Consider the following 10677-nt stretch of genomic DNA (forward strand, 5'->3'; position numbering starts at 1 on the left):
GCTGCCGCAGCCGGGTCCTAAAGGGCCCTGTTTCTCCCCGCCCCCTGCCTGTCCCCTCCCCCTTTTGGAGACCACCCCCTTCCCCCAACACTCCCGCTCGCCCGCCTGTGCGTGCGCGCTATTGCGCTCGCCCACCCCCACTGGGTTCCTTGCGCTGTGATCCCCACTCCCCCCCCCCCCGGCCTCATTCCCTTCACGCCCTCCCACCCCAGGCTCCCTGACTCCGGAGTGTAAGAATGACCTGGGGGTTTGAGTGGATCGGCGTGGGAGTTGGGGAGAGTGGGTGCTTTTGTCTCCGGTTTTTCATTCAATTTGGAAGGACTTAGTTCAGTTAGCAAAGACGTAGTTTGCGCGCCGGGCCGGCGCTGGGCTAACTGCTGGGGGAAGGCAGAGGACCAAACGCATAGTCTTGACCTTCGTGTAGATGGCGGTCCCTTCCCGGCTCCCTCCATTCTCTGGTTTTCGCCCTCTGCTGACATGTCCAGTGAGTCCGGGGGAGGCTCACATCCTCTAGAGGAGGCTGGAACAGCCCCCTCTTAGTGACTGTTGCAGGTTCTCAGCGCTGCCAGCATCTGGTAACATACGATTACCAGAAATGCTGTTTGTGGACACTGGGAAACCTGCTCCCTTCCTCTCTGCCAACTCTCTCCCCACCCTACCCTCATCCCCCACAAAAGTAATCCCTTGGCGACCTGAGCCCCCATCCACAGGTCTGGAGGCATTCGCTGCAGGAGCGATCCCAGAACACCCTGCTTTGAGGGTCTTGAAGAGGTCAGATCAGCCTTCCAGGTGTAAGAGAACGCCCTGGGGTACAGTCATTTATAGCTCTCTCCGAAAACGCAGCCGGGCAAGGCCTCCCTTCATTGTTCCGTTTGATTTACTGAGTCATCTATCCAAGCTGCCCCCAACCCCCAGCATTCCAGGCTGGACTTGGCGTTAATTATCACCCATCTCCCTGGATTGTGCCCCTAACAAAGACCCTTGTCAGAGAGATTCTCTTGGTGAGAGACGGCCTGTGGAGCTGCCTCCAGCCCAGGTTTAATTTCTCAGTACTTCTGTGCCACCCTGCCCCCAACGGAGCCCTCCCTCCACTCCAGCTCTAACAAGGGCTCAGAGCCATCTGACTCGACTCAACAGCTACTTACTAAGTGGCCACCTGGTCCTGAAGGTGAGCTAGATGCCCCGGGAACGCACGTTCCTGATCTTAATTAAGGAATTAAAAATGCTGTGGGGAGAGTTTGGTAAGATGAACAAATAACCGGTTGTTGGAGGCTTTGAGAAGGGAAAATATTTAGATAGGTGATGGAGGTTTGGGGGTCATGGGTGAATCAGAACTGAAATTGAAGCTCGGAAATGAAGGGGAAATGCAGAAATTGCCCTGCAAACAAAGTTACCCTGAGCAGAAGGACCAATCAAAGCAGAGACACAGAAGTGGAAAAGTGAGATTGGAGGAAGGAGGCCCAGTTTGACGGGCAGAATGCTGGCGCGGGCAGGAAGCGGGACAGGAAATCCAGCTGACTTGTGTAGAGGTCTGACTTTAGTGGGCAGGGGGTGCTGCATCCATATTTGAGCAGAGGAGTGAAATAGTGCTGGACTTCCTGAAACCACTACAGCTGTGCACTTCTGTCAGAAGTACAAAAGGGTCATGGGGAGGCTGCTGGTCACCCTTCCTTGGTGTGCCCCAGGTCTCATGCCTGCCTTAGTAAGTTTTTCCGTTGGTCTCACCCACTAGAATCTGATTACCTTCAGTTGTAAGGACAATGTCTAGCCCCATGCAGCCCAGTGGAAATCTGATGCAAGCCACAAACGTGAGTCACATGTACAATTTTAGATTTTCTAGTAGCCACATTAAAATATGGTAAGTAGATGAAACTCATTTTTATACTTCATTTAACTCTATATATTCAGAATGTCACTTCGATGTGTAATCAGCATTAAAAATTATTAATGAAAGATTTAACATTCCTTTTTTCATACTAAATCCTCAAGCTCTGAGTGAATTTCATGCTTCCAGCACATTTCAGTTTGAAGTAACAAACCTCAAATGCTCAATAGCCACATGCAACTAGTAGCTAACACATTGGACAGGACACAGGTCAAAAATATAGTGCCTGGCACTTAGTAGGTACTCAGTAAATGTGTTGAATGAATGAAATGCAGCATCTAAAAAATACTCTTGGCAGGGCAGGTGCTTCTCAGTCCCCACTGCAGTGCCCAGCAGCTGGGGTGAAAGTGATGAATCAGTTGAGAGGCTAGAAGAGTCACTAATTGACTCATTTGGTCAGCTACTCATTTATCTTTTGAGATTCCTTCCCCCTCACCTCCATTTAAAGTTCTTGATCACTTAGCCAAGAACTTAAGGAGATAAGCAGGCAAAGGAGGCTAACCTGACAAAGGCAGAAGTACTCATTTCTCTTCCTATTACATCTGATGACCACACCCCAATTCTTTTCTCCTAGTTCCCCAGTTAACAGCCAAATTTATCCCCCTTACCGTGTACACACACCACCAGTCCCACTCTTTTGAGGTCCTTTCCTAGCCCCGCAAAGTTCAGAGTTCTGTTCCAGAAGGGCCGGCTTCTGCTGAGGCTTCAGTCACAGATCATCCTCCATAGACTGAGGCCTAGGGAAGTGGAGGGGCTTGACCAAGGCCCAGGCCAGGTCGCTGGCTGGCCAGAAGGCCACCACTTTTTTCATTACTGCAAGCCCAGGGCCTATAACAGTGCTTGACACACAGTCAGGATATCTATTTGTGAAGGAACCCAGGTTCTCTGATCCTAGGCCCCTGTTTTGCCCACCATTCCTGGAGCATACCTTATTTTAAATTTCTTAAGAGTCCTCATAAAGGATATGTCCTTAGGCCTGAGAGCCTGTCTATACTGGCAGTGAGGACTTGTTGAGAGATGGAGACAGGCTGAAACTGGTTTTCTCCCCTCCCCCTAATCCCTGCTTTTTTCCATTTACGAAGTGTTTCACAAACTCCACCCTCACAAGGTTTACCTTAACTAAGTACCACCTGTACTATTATTTACGCAAGATTTTTTTCAGTGTAAGTCAATTCCCTTTTTTTTTCTTTTTTACCTAAAGCTATTTTTCAAAAAAACTTTATATCACTACCATAAATGGAAAACCAGTATTGACAACCTTATATAGATAGCAACCATAAAAATAAACATAATGAAAACAAAACAACGTTAGTTCATTTGAACTGGATACTGTTGCTTACTGAAGCCACTGAGCCTGGCACACTCTCCCTGGTTAACAAAGGCGAGCCAGTCTAAAGACAAGTATTAAAGACAAGCCAGACCCAAGCTGAGATTTTTCTCCAAAAAGCCATCAGAAGGAGAGGAATATTTTTTAAAACATTGTATTGAAGTGTAGGCTACTTGCAAAAAAGTACACATATCATAGACTTGATAAATGTTCACAAACTGATCACCCCATATAACCAGTACCCAGGTGAAGAAATGAAACATTGGCAGCACTCCGATCTCTTTACATGCCCCCCTCCAGTTATTACCATTCCCCAAGGGTACCCATTATCCTGACTTTTAGCCAGGATGAGTTTTGCCTGTTTCTGTATTTCCCGTAAAAAAAACATAATATGCTTTTTCATTGTCTCCGGCTTCTTTTCTTCAACATTATGCTTGTGAAATTTGTCCATATTCTTGCTGTAGTTATGGTTCCTTCTCATGATTGGGTAGAGTTCTACGGTATGACTACACCATCATTTATTTATCCATTCTGCTGTTGATGGGCGCTTGGGTGGTTTCCAGATTTTGACTCTTATGACCAGAGTTGTAGTGAACCTCCTCGAACATGTCATTTGTTGAGCATGTGCACACATTTCCATTGGGTCTATACCTAAACGTGGAATTTCTCCATCAAGGGGCATACATGTGTTTGGCTTTAATAGATGTAGCCAGAAAGTTTTGCCAACTCACTGTATGAATCTATACTCCTATCAGCAGTATGCGAGAGTTCCACATGCTCCCCCTCCTTACCAACATTTGGCATTTCCCATTTTTTCTCTGTGTACCTGTTCAGGTGGATATGTAGCTGTATCTCATTGTGGTTTTATTTTGTAGTTCCTTGATGACTGACAAAGTTACACACCTTTTTCATGGTAGACTAGGAGGAATTTTAAAAGGCAATCATGTCATATAACACTATATAATGTCATATCCATGTATTATGATTAAACATCTTGTGTACATGGGTTGCAGGCGTTTTTACTATGGAGGCTTTTCTGTTAGTTTTGGTTGTTTCTGGAGGAAGGGAAGAGGTAGGAAAGGATTCGAGTATTGCTTGAGCAGAGGAAGTGTCCTCTATGTTCTATCCATACCCCTGGGAATTGCTACAGACCAGCACCACCTCCTCCTTGGTGAGTCCTGAAACAAAATAAACAGGCATGAGGACCTCTGGCTTTTTTGATCCAAGTCCTTAGTGGGAAACTCCATAATCTGAGGAGCATCACTGTGGAAAAAATGAAAAATGAAAAACGTGCTCTGGGATAACTAAGAGGCCAGGACTGCATACAAGCCTCAGGAGCCAGGCCAACAACTGGATCCGGTCACCATTCCTCATCTTTCTCTTTGGAATGTCTAAACAAAACACCTCCTCCCAGAGGCCCTGCCCTCTAGAAGTTACTGGATCACACTGGGTGACTGTGAAGCGCCTAAATGGGGAGGACACAAAAGAAAAGAATCAGAATGAGAATGTGTGCCCTGGAGGCTGGTGGAGGAATTAAGATAAAGGGCTTTGTGGCCTGGCTGGCTGGATTCATGCCCAACTCCCCCACTCACTCGAGGCAAGTTACCTCACCTCTGAGAACCTCAGTTTTCTCATCTGTAATAGGGGATGATAATACCACCTATTTCAGAGGGCTGTTGCAAAGAGTAAACGAAACAATCAAGAAGCCCTTAGCCCTCTGTGGGACATGTATACACGAGGGTGAACAACTGACATACAACCATTCTGTACCCATGTAGCCATTCTGTTTTCCACTTTCAGTATAGTAGTCAATAAATGATGTGAGATATTCAGCACTTTATTATAAAACAGGTTTGGGATAGATGATTTTGCCAAACTGTAGGCTGATGTAAGTGTTGTAAGCACGTTTAAGGTGGGCTAGGCTAAGCTCTGATGTTTGGCAGCTTAGGTGTATTTAAAAGCATTTTTCAACATCTGATATTTTTCAACTTCTGATGGGTTTATCATAACCTGATCATAAACTGAGAAAGGGCTGTAGTATATAATACAGCCAGATGTCACACCCTTACCTTTCCACTCCCCCAGAACACAAAACCTCTAATTCAGTAACTGCTGCTAACCTCAAGGTATGTGGCCACAGTTGTCCCCGGTGCCCCTCAGGGCCCCCATGCCACTGACCTTGTTCTGATTACCTCTTGCTGTGTAATAAACCATCCCAAAGCTTAAGTCTTAAAACAGCCATTTGCATCATGTCTCGTGGTTCCGTGGATTGAGGGGGCTCAGTTGTATAGGTTTCACAGGGGCTCTTTCATGTTCTAGCGGACGACATCTGGCACTTGGGGCCTCTGAAGGCCTGACTGAGCTTCACTTCCCAGAGTGTTGCTCACTTACCTGGCCAGCAGTGGAGTCTGGCTGCTGGCCGGCAGCTGAGCTGGGTGGTAAACAGCAAGGCCTTCTGATGCCCTCTGCCTGTGGTTTGGGCTTCTCAGAGCGTGGCGGCTGGGTTGCGAGAGAGAGTGTCCCAAGAGCCAGTGTCCGAAAGGCCAGGTGGAAGGTGTGAGGCTTCTTGGCATCCAGAAGTTCCACAGCACCTCTTCCTCCACGTTTTGCTGGTCTAAAAGCCCCAGGCCAGCCCATCCTCAAGGGGGAGGAGACAGGGCACATGGGACAGAAGGTACTGTGCAGGCTGCCTCTAGAGAGCATAATGGGCACAGCCCCCAGCTCCCCGCTGAGAACATCCGTGGGGAAGCTAGGCCAGTGCTCTGCTCATGGCCTGAAGAGCAGGGGCCACTGCTGCCTTCCAGAGGCAGGCTGGCAAGAACAAAATGAATCAACCGTTTCACCTCCACTGGGTCACCTGCCCCTCCCAACCTCTGGGGCTCACCGTTTGACGAGCACTGCAGAGCTCCAAGCCTCAGGCAAAGGTGCTCCCATTAAACATATCACAGTCTTTGCCCTCCCCTTTTGGAGGGTTGTTGAGGTCAAGGTGTTGTGGAAATCTCCGATGGATTCAAGACCTTGGGACCCACTGCACCTGAAGAGGGGGTGTCGAGCAAAGCATCCTTCAGCCTGAATTCTCTAGGTCAGGAGTCGGCAACCGTTTTCAGTAAAAGACGCTAGAGCCAATATTTTTGGCATTGTGGGCCTCATACGGTCTCCATCACAACTCCTCAGCTCTGCCATTACAGCCCCAAAACAGCCAAAGACAACACTCAAACAAGCGGGCATGGCTGTATTCCAGTAACATTTTACTTACAAGACAGATAGAGGCCAGAATTGGCCTGAGGTCTGCAGTACGCCGACCCCTGCACTAGGCCTCCTTAATTATAGAGAGCAGGCTTTCAAAGCCTGTCAGGCCTAGGAGATGATATAGAACCTAGAGCATTATTTCCCAACCCAAATACAACTGACAGCCATTGCAGGGACCCTAGATGTGACTGCAAGGAAGCGACAGGGGGCCTGTCATTGGAAAGGCCAGCTCCATACACAGCAGGTTCTTTATGAGGGACCCAGCTCCCACGGCTTCCCTCTCCATCCCCACTCTTGGGGTCCCCACTGCCTCCCAGAATACCACAGTGAGGAGTCCGGGTCCCCACCGCCACCAGAGCAGTCTCAGTCTGGCATTTGGCCAGACCCAGCCAGAGTGTCCTGGTCATCTAGGGCAGGGCTCAGAGCCAGACAGGGTGCTCCCTGAGACTTCCTGGAGAAGGAAGACAGGACAGGCAGCACCAGGAGGGGAGGCAGATGCCCTGGATCAGAGTGAGAGAAAACTGGCTTCCCTGAAAAGGTTTCAAGCATGGCAGCATCTATAAAAAATTTAAGCAGGCTGCTGCCTCCATTAGAGGGGCCCTGCACCCCTCCTCCCTGCTGTAGCTTTTCTTTCGAGGAACAAGACTACATCTGTTTGGCGATACTCTATCTGGAATCGTTATATAAACCTTTCAGGCCCTGGCAAACAACAGCCCATCTCATTCCGTTGGGGCAGCTTCTGAAACTCAGCAGACTTCTTAATCCTAAATCTGTCTGCAGGCACCCCCTCTCCTCCCTGGAAATCCCTGCTGCCCCCCCCAGCCTGGCCTTCCACTGGGAGAAAGATTGCTCCCACTTGCCACCCTCAGCCCCTCTCCACAAGAACAGATTCTTGACTTTGAGCTTCACGTTTACTTTTAGGACGGCTCTGCTTGGTTTTCAGCTCTCCCCTCGGCTTTTCCCAGTGGGTCTCTCTCTCTCTCTTGCTTGCTCAGTGGATCTCAGCCTCACAAAACTGTCTGAGCAAACTTGCTCAAGCCCCCACAGTCATCCCATCTCCCCATTACCTCCACCCTCACCACCTTGAAGCCACTGAGAAGCAGGCAAAGCTAAAAAAATTAAGGATGGGAAGGGACCCCGCCAGCTTTTCCAAGGCCCTGGCAATGCGAAATCGCAGTCTCTTAGGCCCTGCCTGCCTTCTGCTCCTCAAGGGCACCAGCCTCCACCGTGGTCACAACAAAAATAACCGAGCCCCACCTACAGCTGAACCCCAAGTCCACCACAAAAGCGTGTTGCAATTTGGGTACAGAACCTGTGTGCCCCACTGAGCACACAGGCCTCCCATCTCCAGTGTTCCCACCCTTTCCTCAACCTCACACCCTTCATGGCCCTCCCCCCTTTCCAGAAAATCTGTTGTCTCAGCAGAGAGTCAGGGAAAACAAGAAGTTGCTGGAGACACATTTTGTCTCTTACAAAATTGCTACAGGGGGCAGAGGTGAAAAATGAGTTTAAACAAACACCCTTCTGCCTTCCCACCTCTTTCCCGTCTGGGAGAAAGTGGTACAGAGAACACACTGCAATTGTACAGGCAGGCCTCGTTTCTCCTTTGCTCTGTTATTAAAATGTAGCCCCTCTCCTCCAATCAGAAGCAAGCTGGGGAGACTGCAACTGCCCCCAGGAGATGGAAGGGCAGGGAGGGAGATTTGATTATGGGAGGAAGTGATGAAATCATCCAGTGTGGAAACCAAACCAGTGAGGGAAGGTGAGGGAAGCTCCCTGGGGAAGGAAGCCTCTCTTTAATAGGATTCTCACTGCACTCTTGGCAGAACACTCTTCGGAAGGTGAGGCAAACCTCATCTGTCCCTGGACCCTTGCTGCTAAACACCTCCATTTGGGAATGGAGCTCAGTCTAGGCTGTCCTGAGATCTGAGTTCATGTCACTTTGTTTCTTTTTGTGTCTTCCATCCATCTCCTCCCTCTCCCAGATGGCAGAGACTGATCTCCAATTCCTGCGCACCCCTCTCCACCACAGCCCTCCCTGCTATACCCTACCCCCATCTACCTGGCTTTTCCACAGTAGGGGGAGATGACCCCACTCTTCCCACAAGCCTACACGTGGGCAGCCTTGGTGATTCATCTTTGCATAAATGGAAAAACTGCCACCTGAAGAAATGAAGCTCCTCGACAAACCTGTGGTTTCACTCCCTGAGCACTGGCCACTCCACTTGGCATTCCTTCCCCTTCACCCTGGCTGTAGCCAGGCAATAAAACCCACTTGCTGAACGCCATTATGTACAGAGCTGACACAAAGCAGAGCTTCCCAAACATCAGTCATCAGGGAGCCTGCTTCTAATTTTTGCTGTATCTTTAAACCACCTTGATTATTATTTCCTTAGTGTTTTTCTTCAACTCAACCCTCTTATTTTATTTAAATAAAATACTGCAAGCTATAATACACCTGAAAACACAGGGTTATTATACTATTTTTCCTTTACACATGATAATAAAATACATAACTTGTCAAATAAAAGATGCTCCTTGGAATACCCACTAAAATCAGCTTGTAGGACATATGTTGGTACAAAATGTAGAGAGTATTTTAATCTTTTGGCCACATTAAGTATTTTAGACAGGTGTTTGAGGTTCAGTCCCCTCATGTACAAAATGAGAATAAAAATGCTGTTCTACTTTCACAAGATAATATATGCCCATGAAAGGCAGTAAAGAACTATCAAGTAGGAAGGGAGATTTTAATGGAAGGCATGGCCGGGAGAATGGCATAAAACTTAATAAGAATGGGAATCTTTTTTTGAAGTATAAATTACTAAAAGAAGAAGTAGAGAGTGTTGTACATACTCAAAAGAACAGGAGCCCTGCACCAGATACTGTGAAGGAGATATAACAGGAATAGTAGAGAAATGTACAGGCTATTAAAAGAAACAATACACAACACTTGAAACACACAAATACAAGAGCCTATAGGGAACTGTAACCCTGATTATAATTCTTTTGAGCTATGAATGCAAAGCAAGGGGAATGTGAGCCTCTGGATGGATTGTGGGGAGCTTTGCAGCTAAACAGTAGGCTAGGAAGGCTTCTTGGGGGTGATACCAGAAATCAGAGCTCTGGCTGTTGGTTGTAAGGGTGTTTCTGGAATCTCTTTTCCCTCTCCCACATCTCAACTCTGCGTTCTCCTAGGGTTTCAGCTATGGTGCTGAAAAGTGCTGGTTGAAATCTGCTTTTGGGGGGACTGCTGATAGTTGGTAGGACATCAGGGCCATCAGAGGTAGTGACACTGTGTCCCCCAGTGCTGAGCACTCTCTGCTGCTCCAAGTGCCCTCCACAGTCCCCCACTCACCCCCTTGTACCCACACCCTCCCATGTGTACCTTCCTCCTACGGAAATCTTCCCAGCTGTCGCCTCCAGTGAAACTTGTCTTCTTCACTTTCTGTAAAGCATTTCTCCTCTCTGCAACGTGTCGCAGTGCAATTATTTCTATCTCCTGTTTCTTTGTTCCTCCCTGTCACACTGTAGCTTATCTTGGGGTCAGTGCCTTTCTCTCAGCATTCTCTGTTTCTTTTTCTCCATCACTGTTCTCTTCACTAAGGATATCAGTTTTCATCCCCATGTCCACCTCCAGCTTGACGCCTCCCTCTATGACCCAGCCCTTTCCTTCTATAGAGAAGAGTCCTGTGGACTCTGCTATATCATAAAGACAATCAGTGGCCACGGGACTGTAGGGTATCATTGTCTGGGGTTTGAGCAGAAGGGAAGGTTTAGAGTCACAGATGCCCTACCGCCACTACACACACACACTGCATGGCTGGGCTGAACACTGGGCATCTTGCCAATACTTTCCAAACTGTGCCTTCTGCCCACAAGCCAGAATGGAGAATCAATAATTATTTCCATCCACATCGTTACAAATTTGTAAACAACCCAGAGACTCAGCCATGACCTTAGTTCCTGGTCTTTGTCCAGGTTCCTGGTCTCTGGACCTTCGGTGTAGAAAGGGACATTTGAGTTGTAACACCAAGGACTCTATAGCTTGAAACAACCAAAATGAGGTTACTTTAGAGGCAGTGATCTGGGGGTGCCAAACCCAGCCCTGCCAGGTAACCTACAAGGTGACTTTTTACAAGTCACTGAACTACTGAGAGCTTCGGTTTCCTCATCTGTAAAACAGGGTTAGAACACCTTGCTCACAGGGCTTCGG

The 10677-nt window shown here is 48.1% G+C and overlaps 1 long non-coding RNA gene across 1 annotated transcript; it reads right to left on the minus strand.

The window, feature by feature from the left end:
• Nucleotides 1–4455: 4455 nt before the first annotated feature.
• Nucleotides 4456–10249, minus strand: LOC118927605 (uncharacterized). The gene is made up of 3 exons (XR_005030897.2): nucleotides 9850–10249; nucleotides 5604–5850; nucleotides 4456–4677 (listed from the first exon to the last, which is right to left on the minus strand). It is a non-coding gene; the product is annotated as an uncharacterized LOC118927605 (long non-coding RNA).
• Between the last annotated feature and the right edge of the window lie 428 nt (nucleotides 10250–10677).

Source organism: Manis pentadactyla, chromosome 6 (genome assembly GCF_030020395.1).
Source record: "Manis pentadactyla isolate mManPen7 chromosome 6, mManPen7.hap1, whole genome shotgun sequence".
In the NCBI taxonomy this organism is placed as follows: domain Eukaryota; kingdom Metazoa; phylum Chordata; class Mammalia; order Pholidota; family Manidae; genus Manis; species Manis pentadactyla.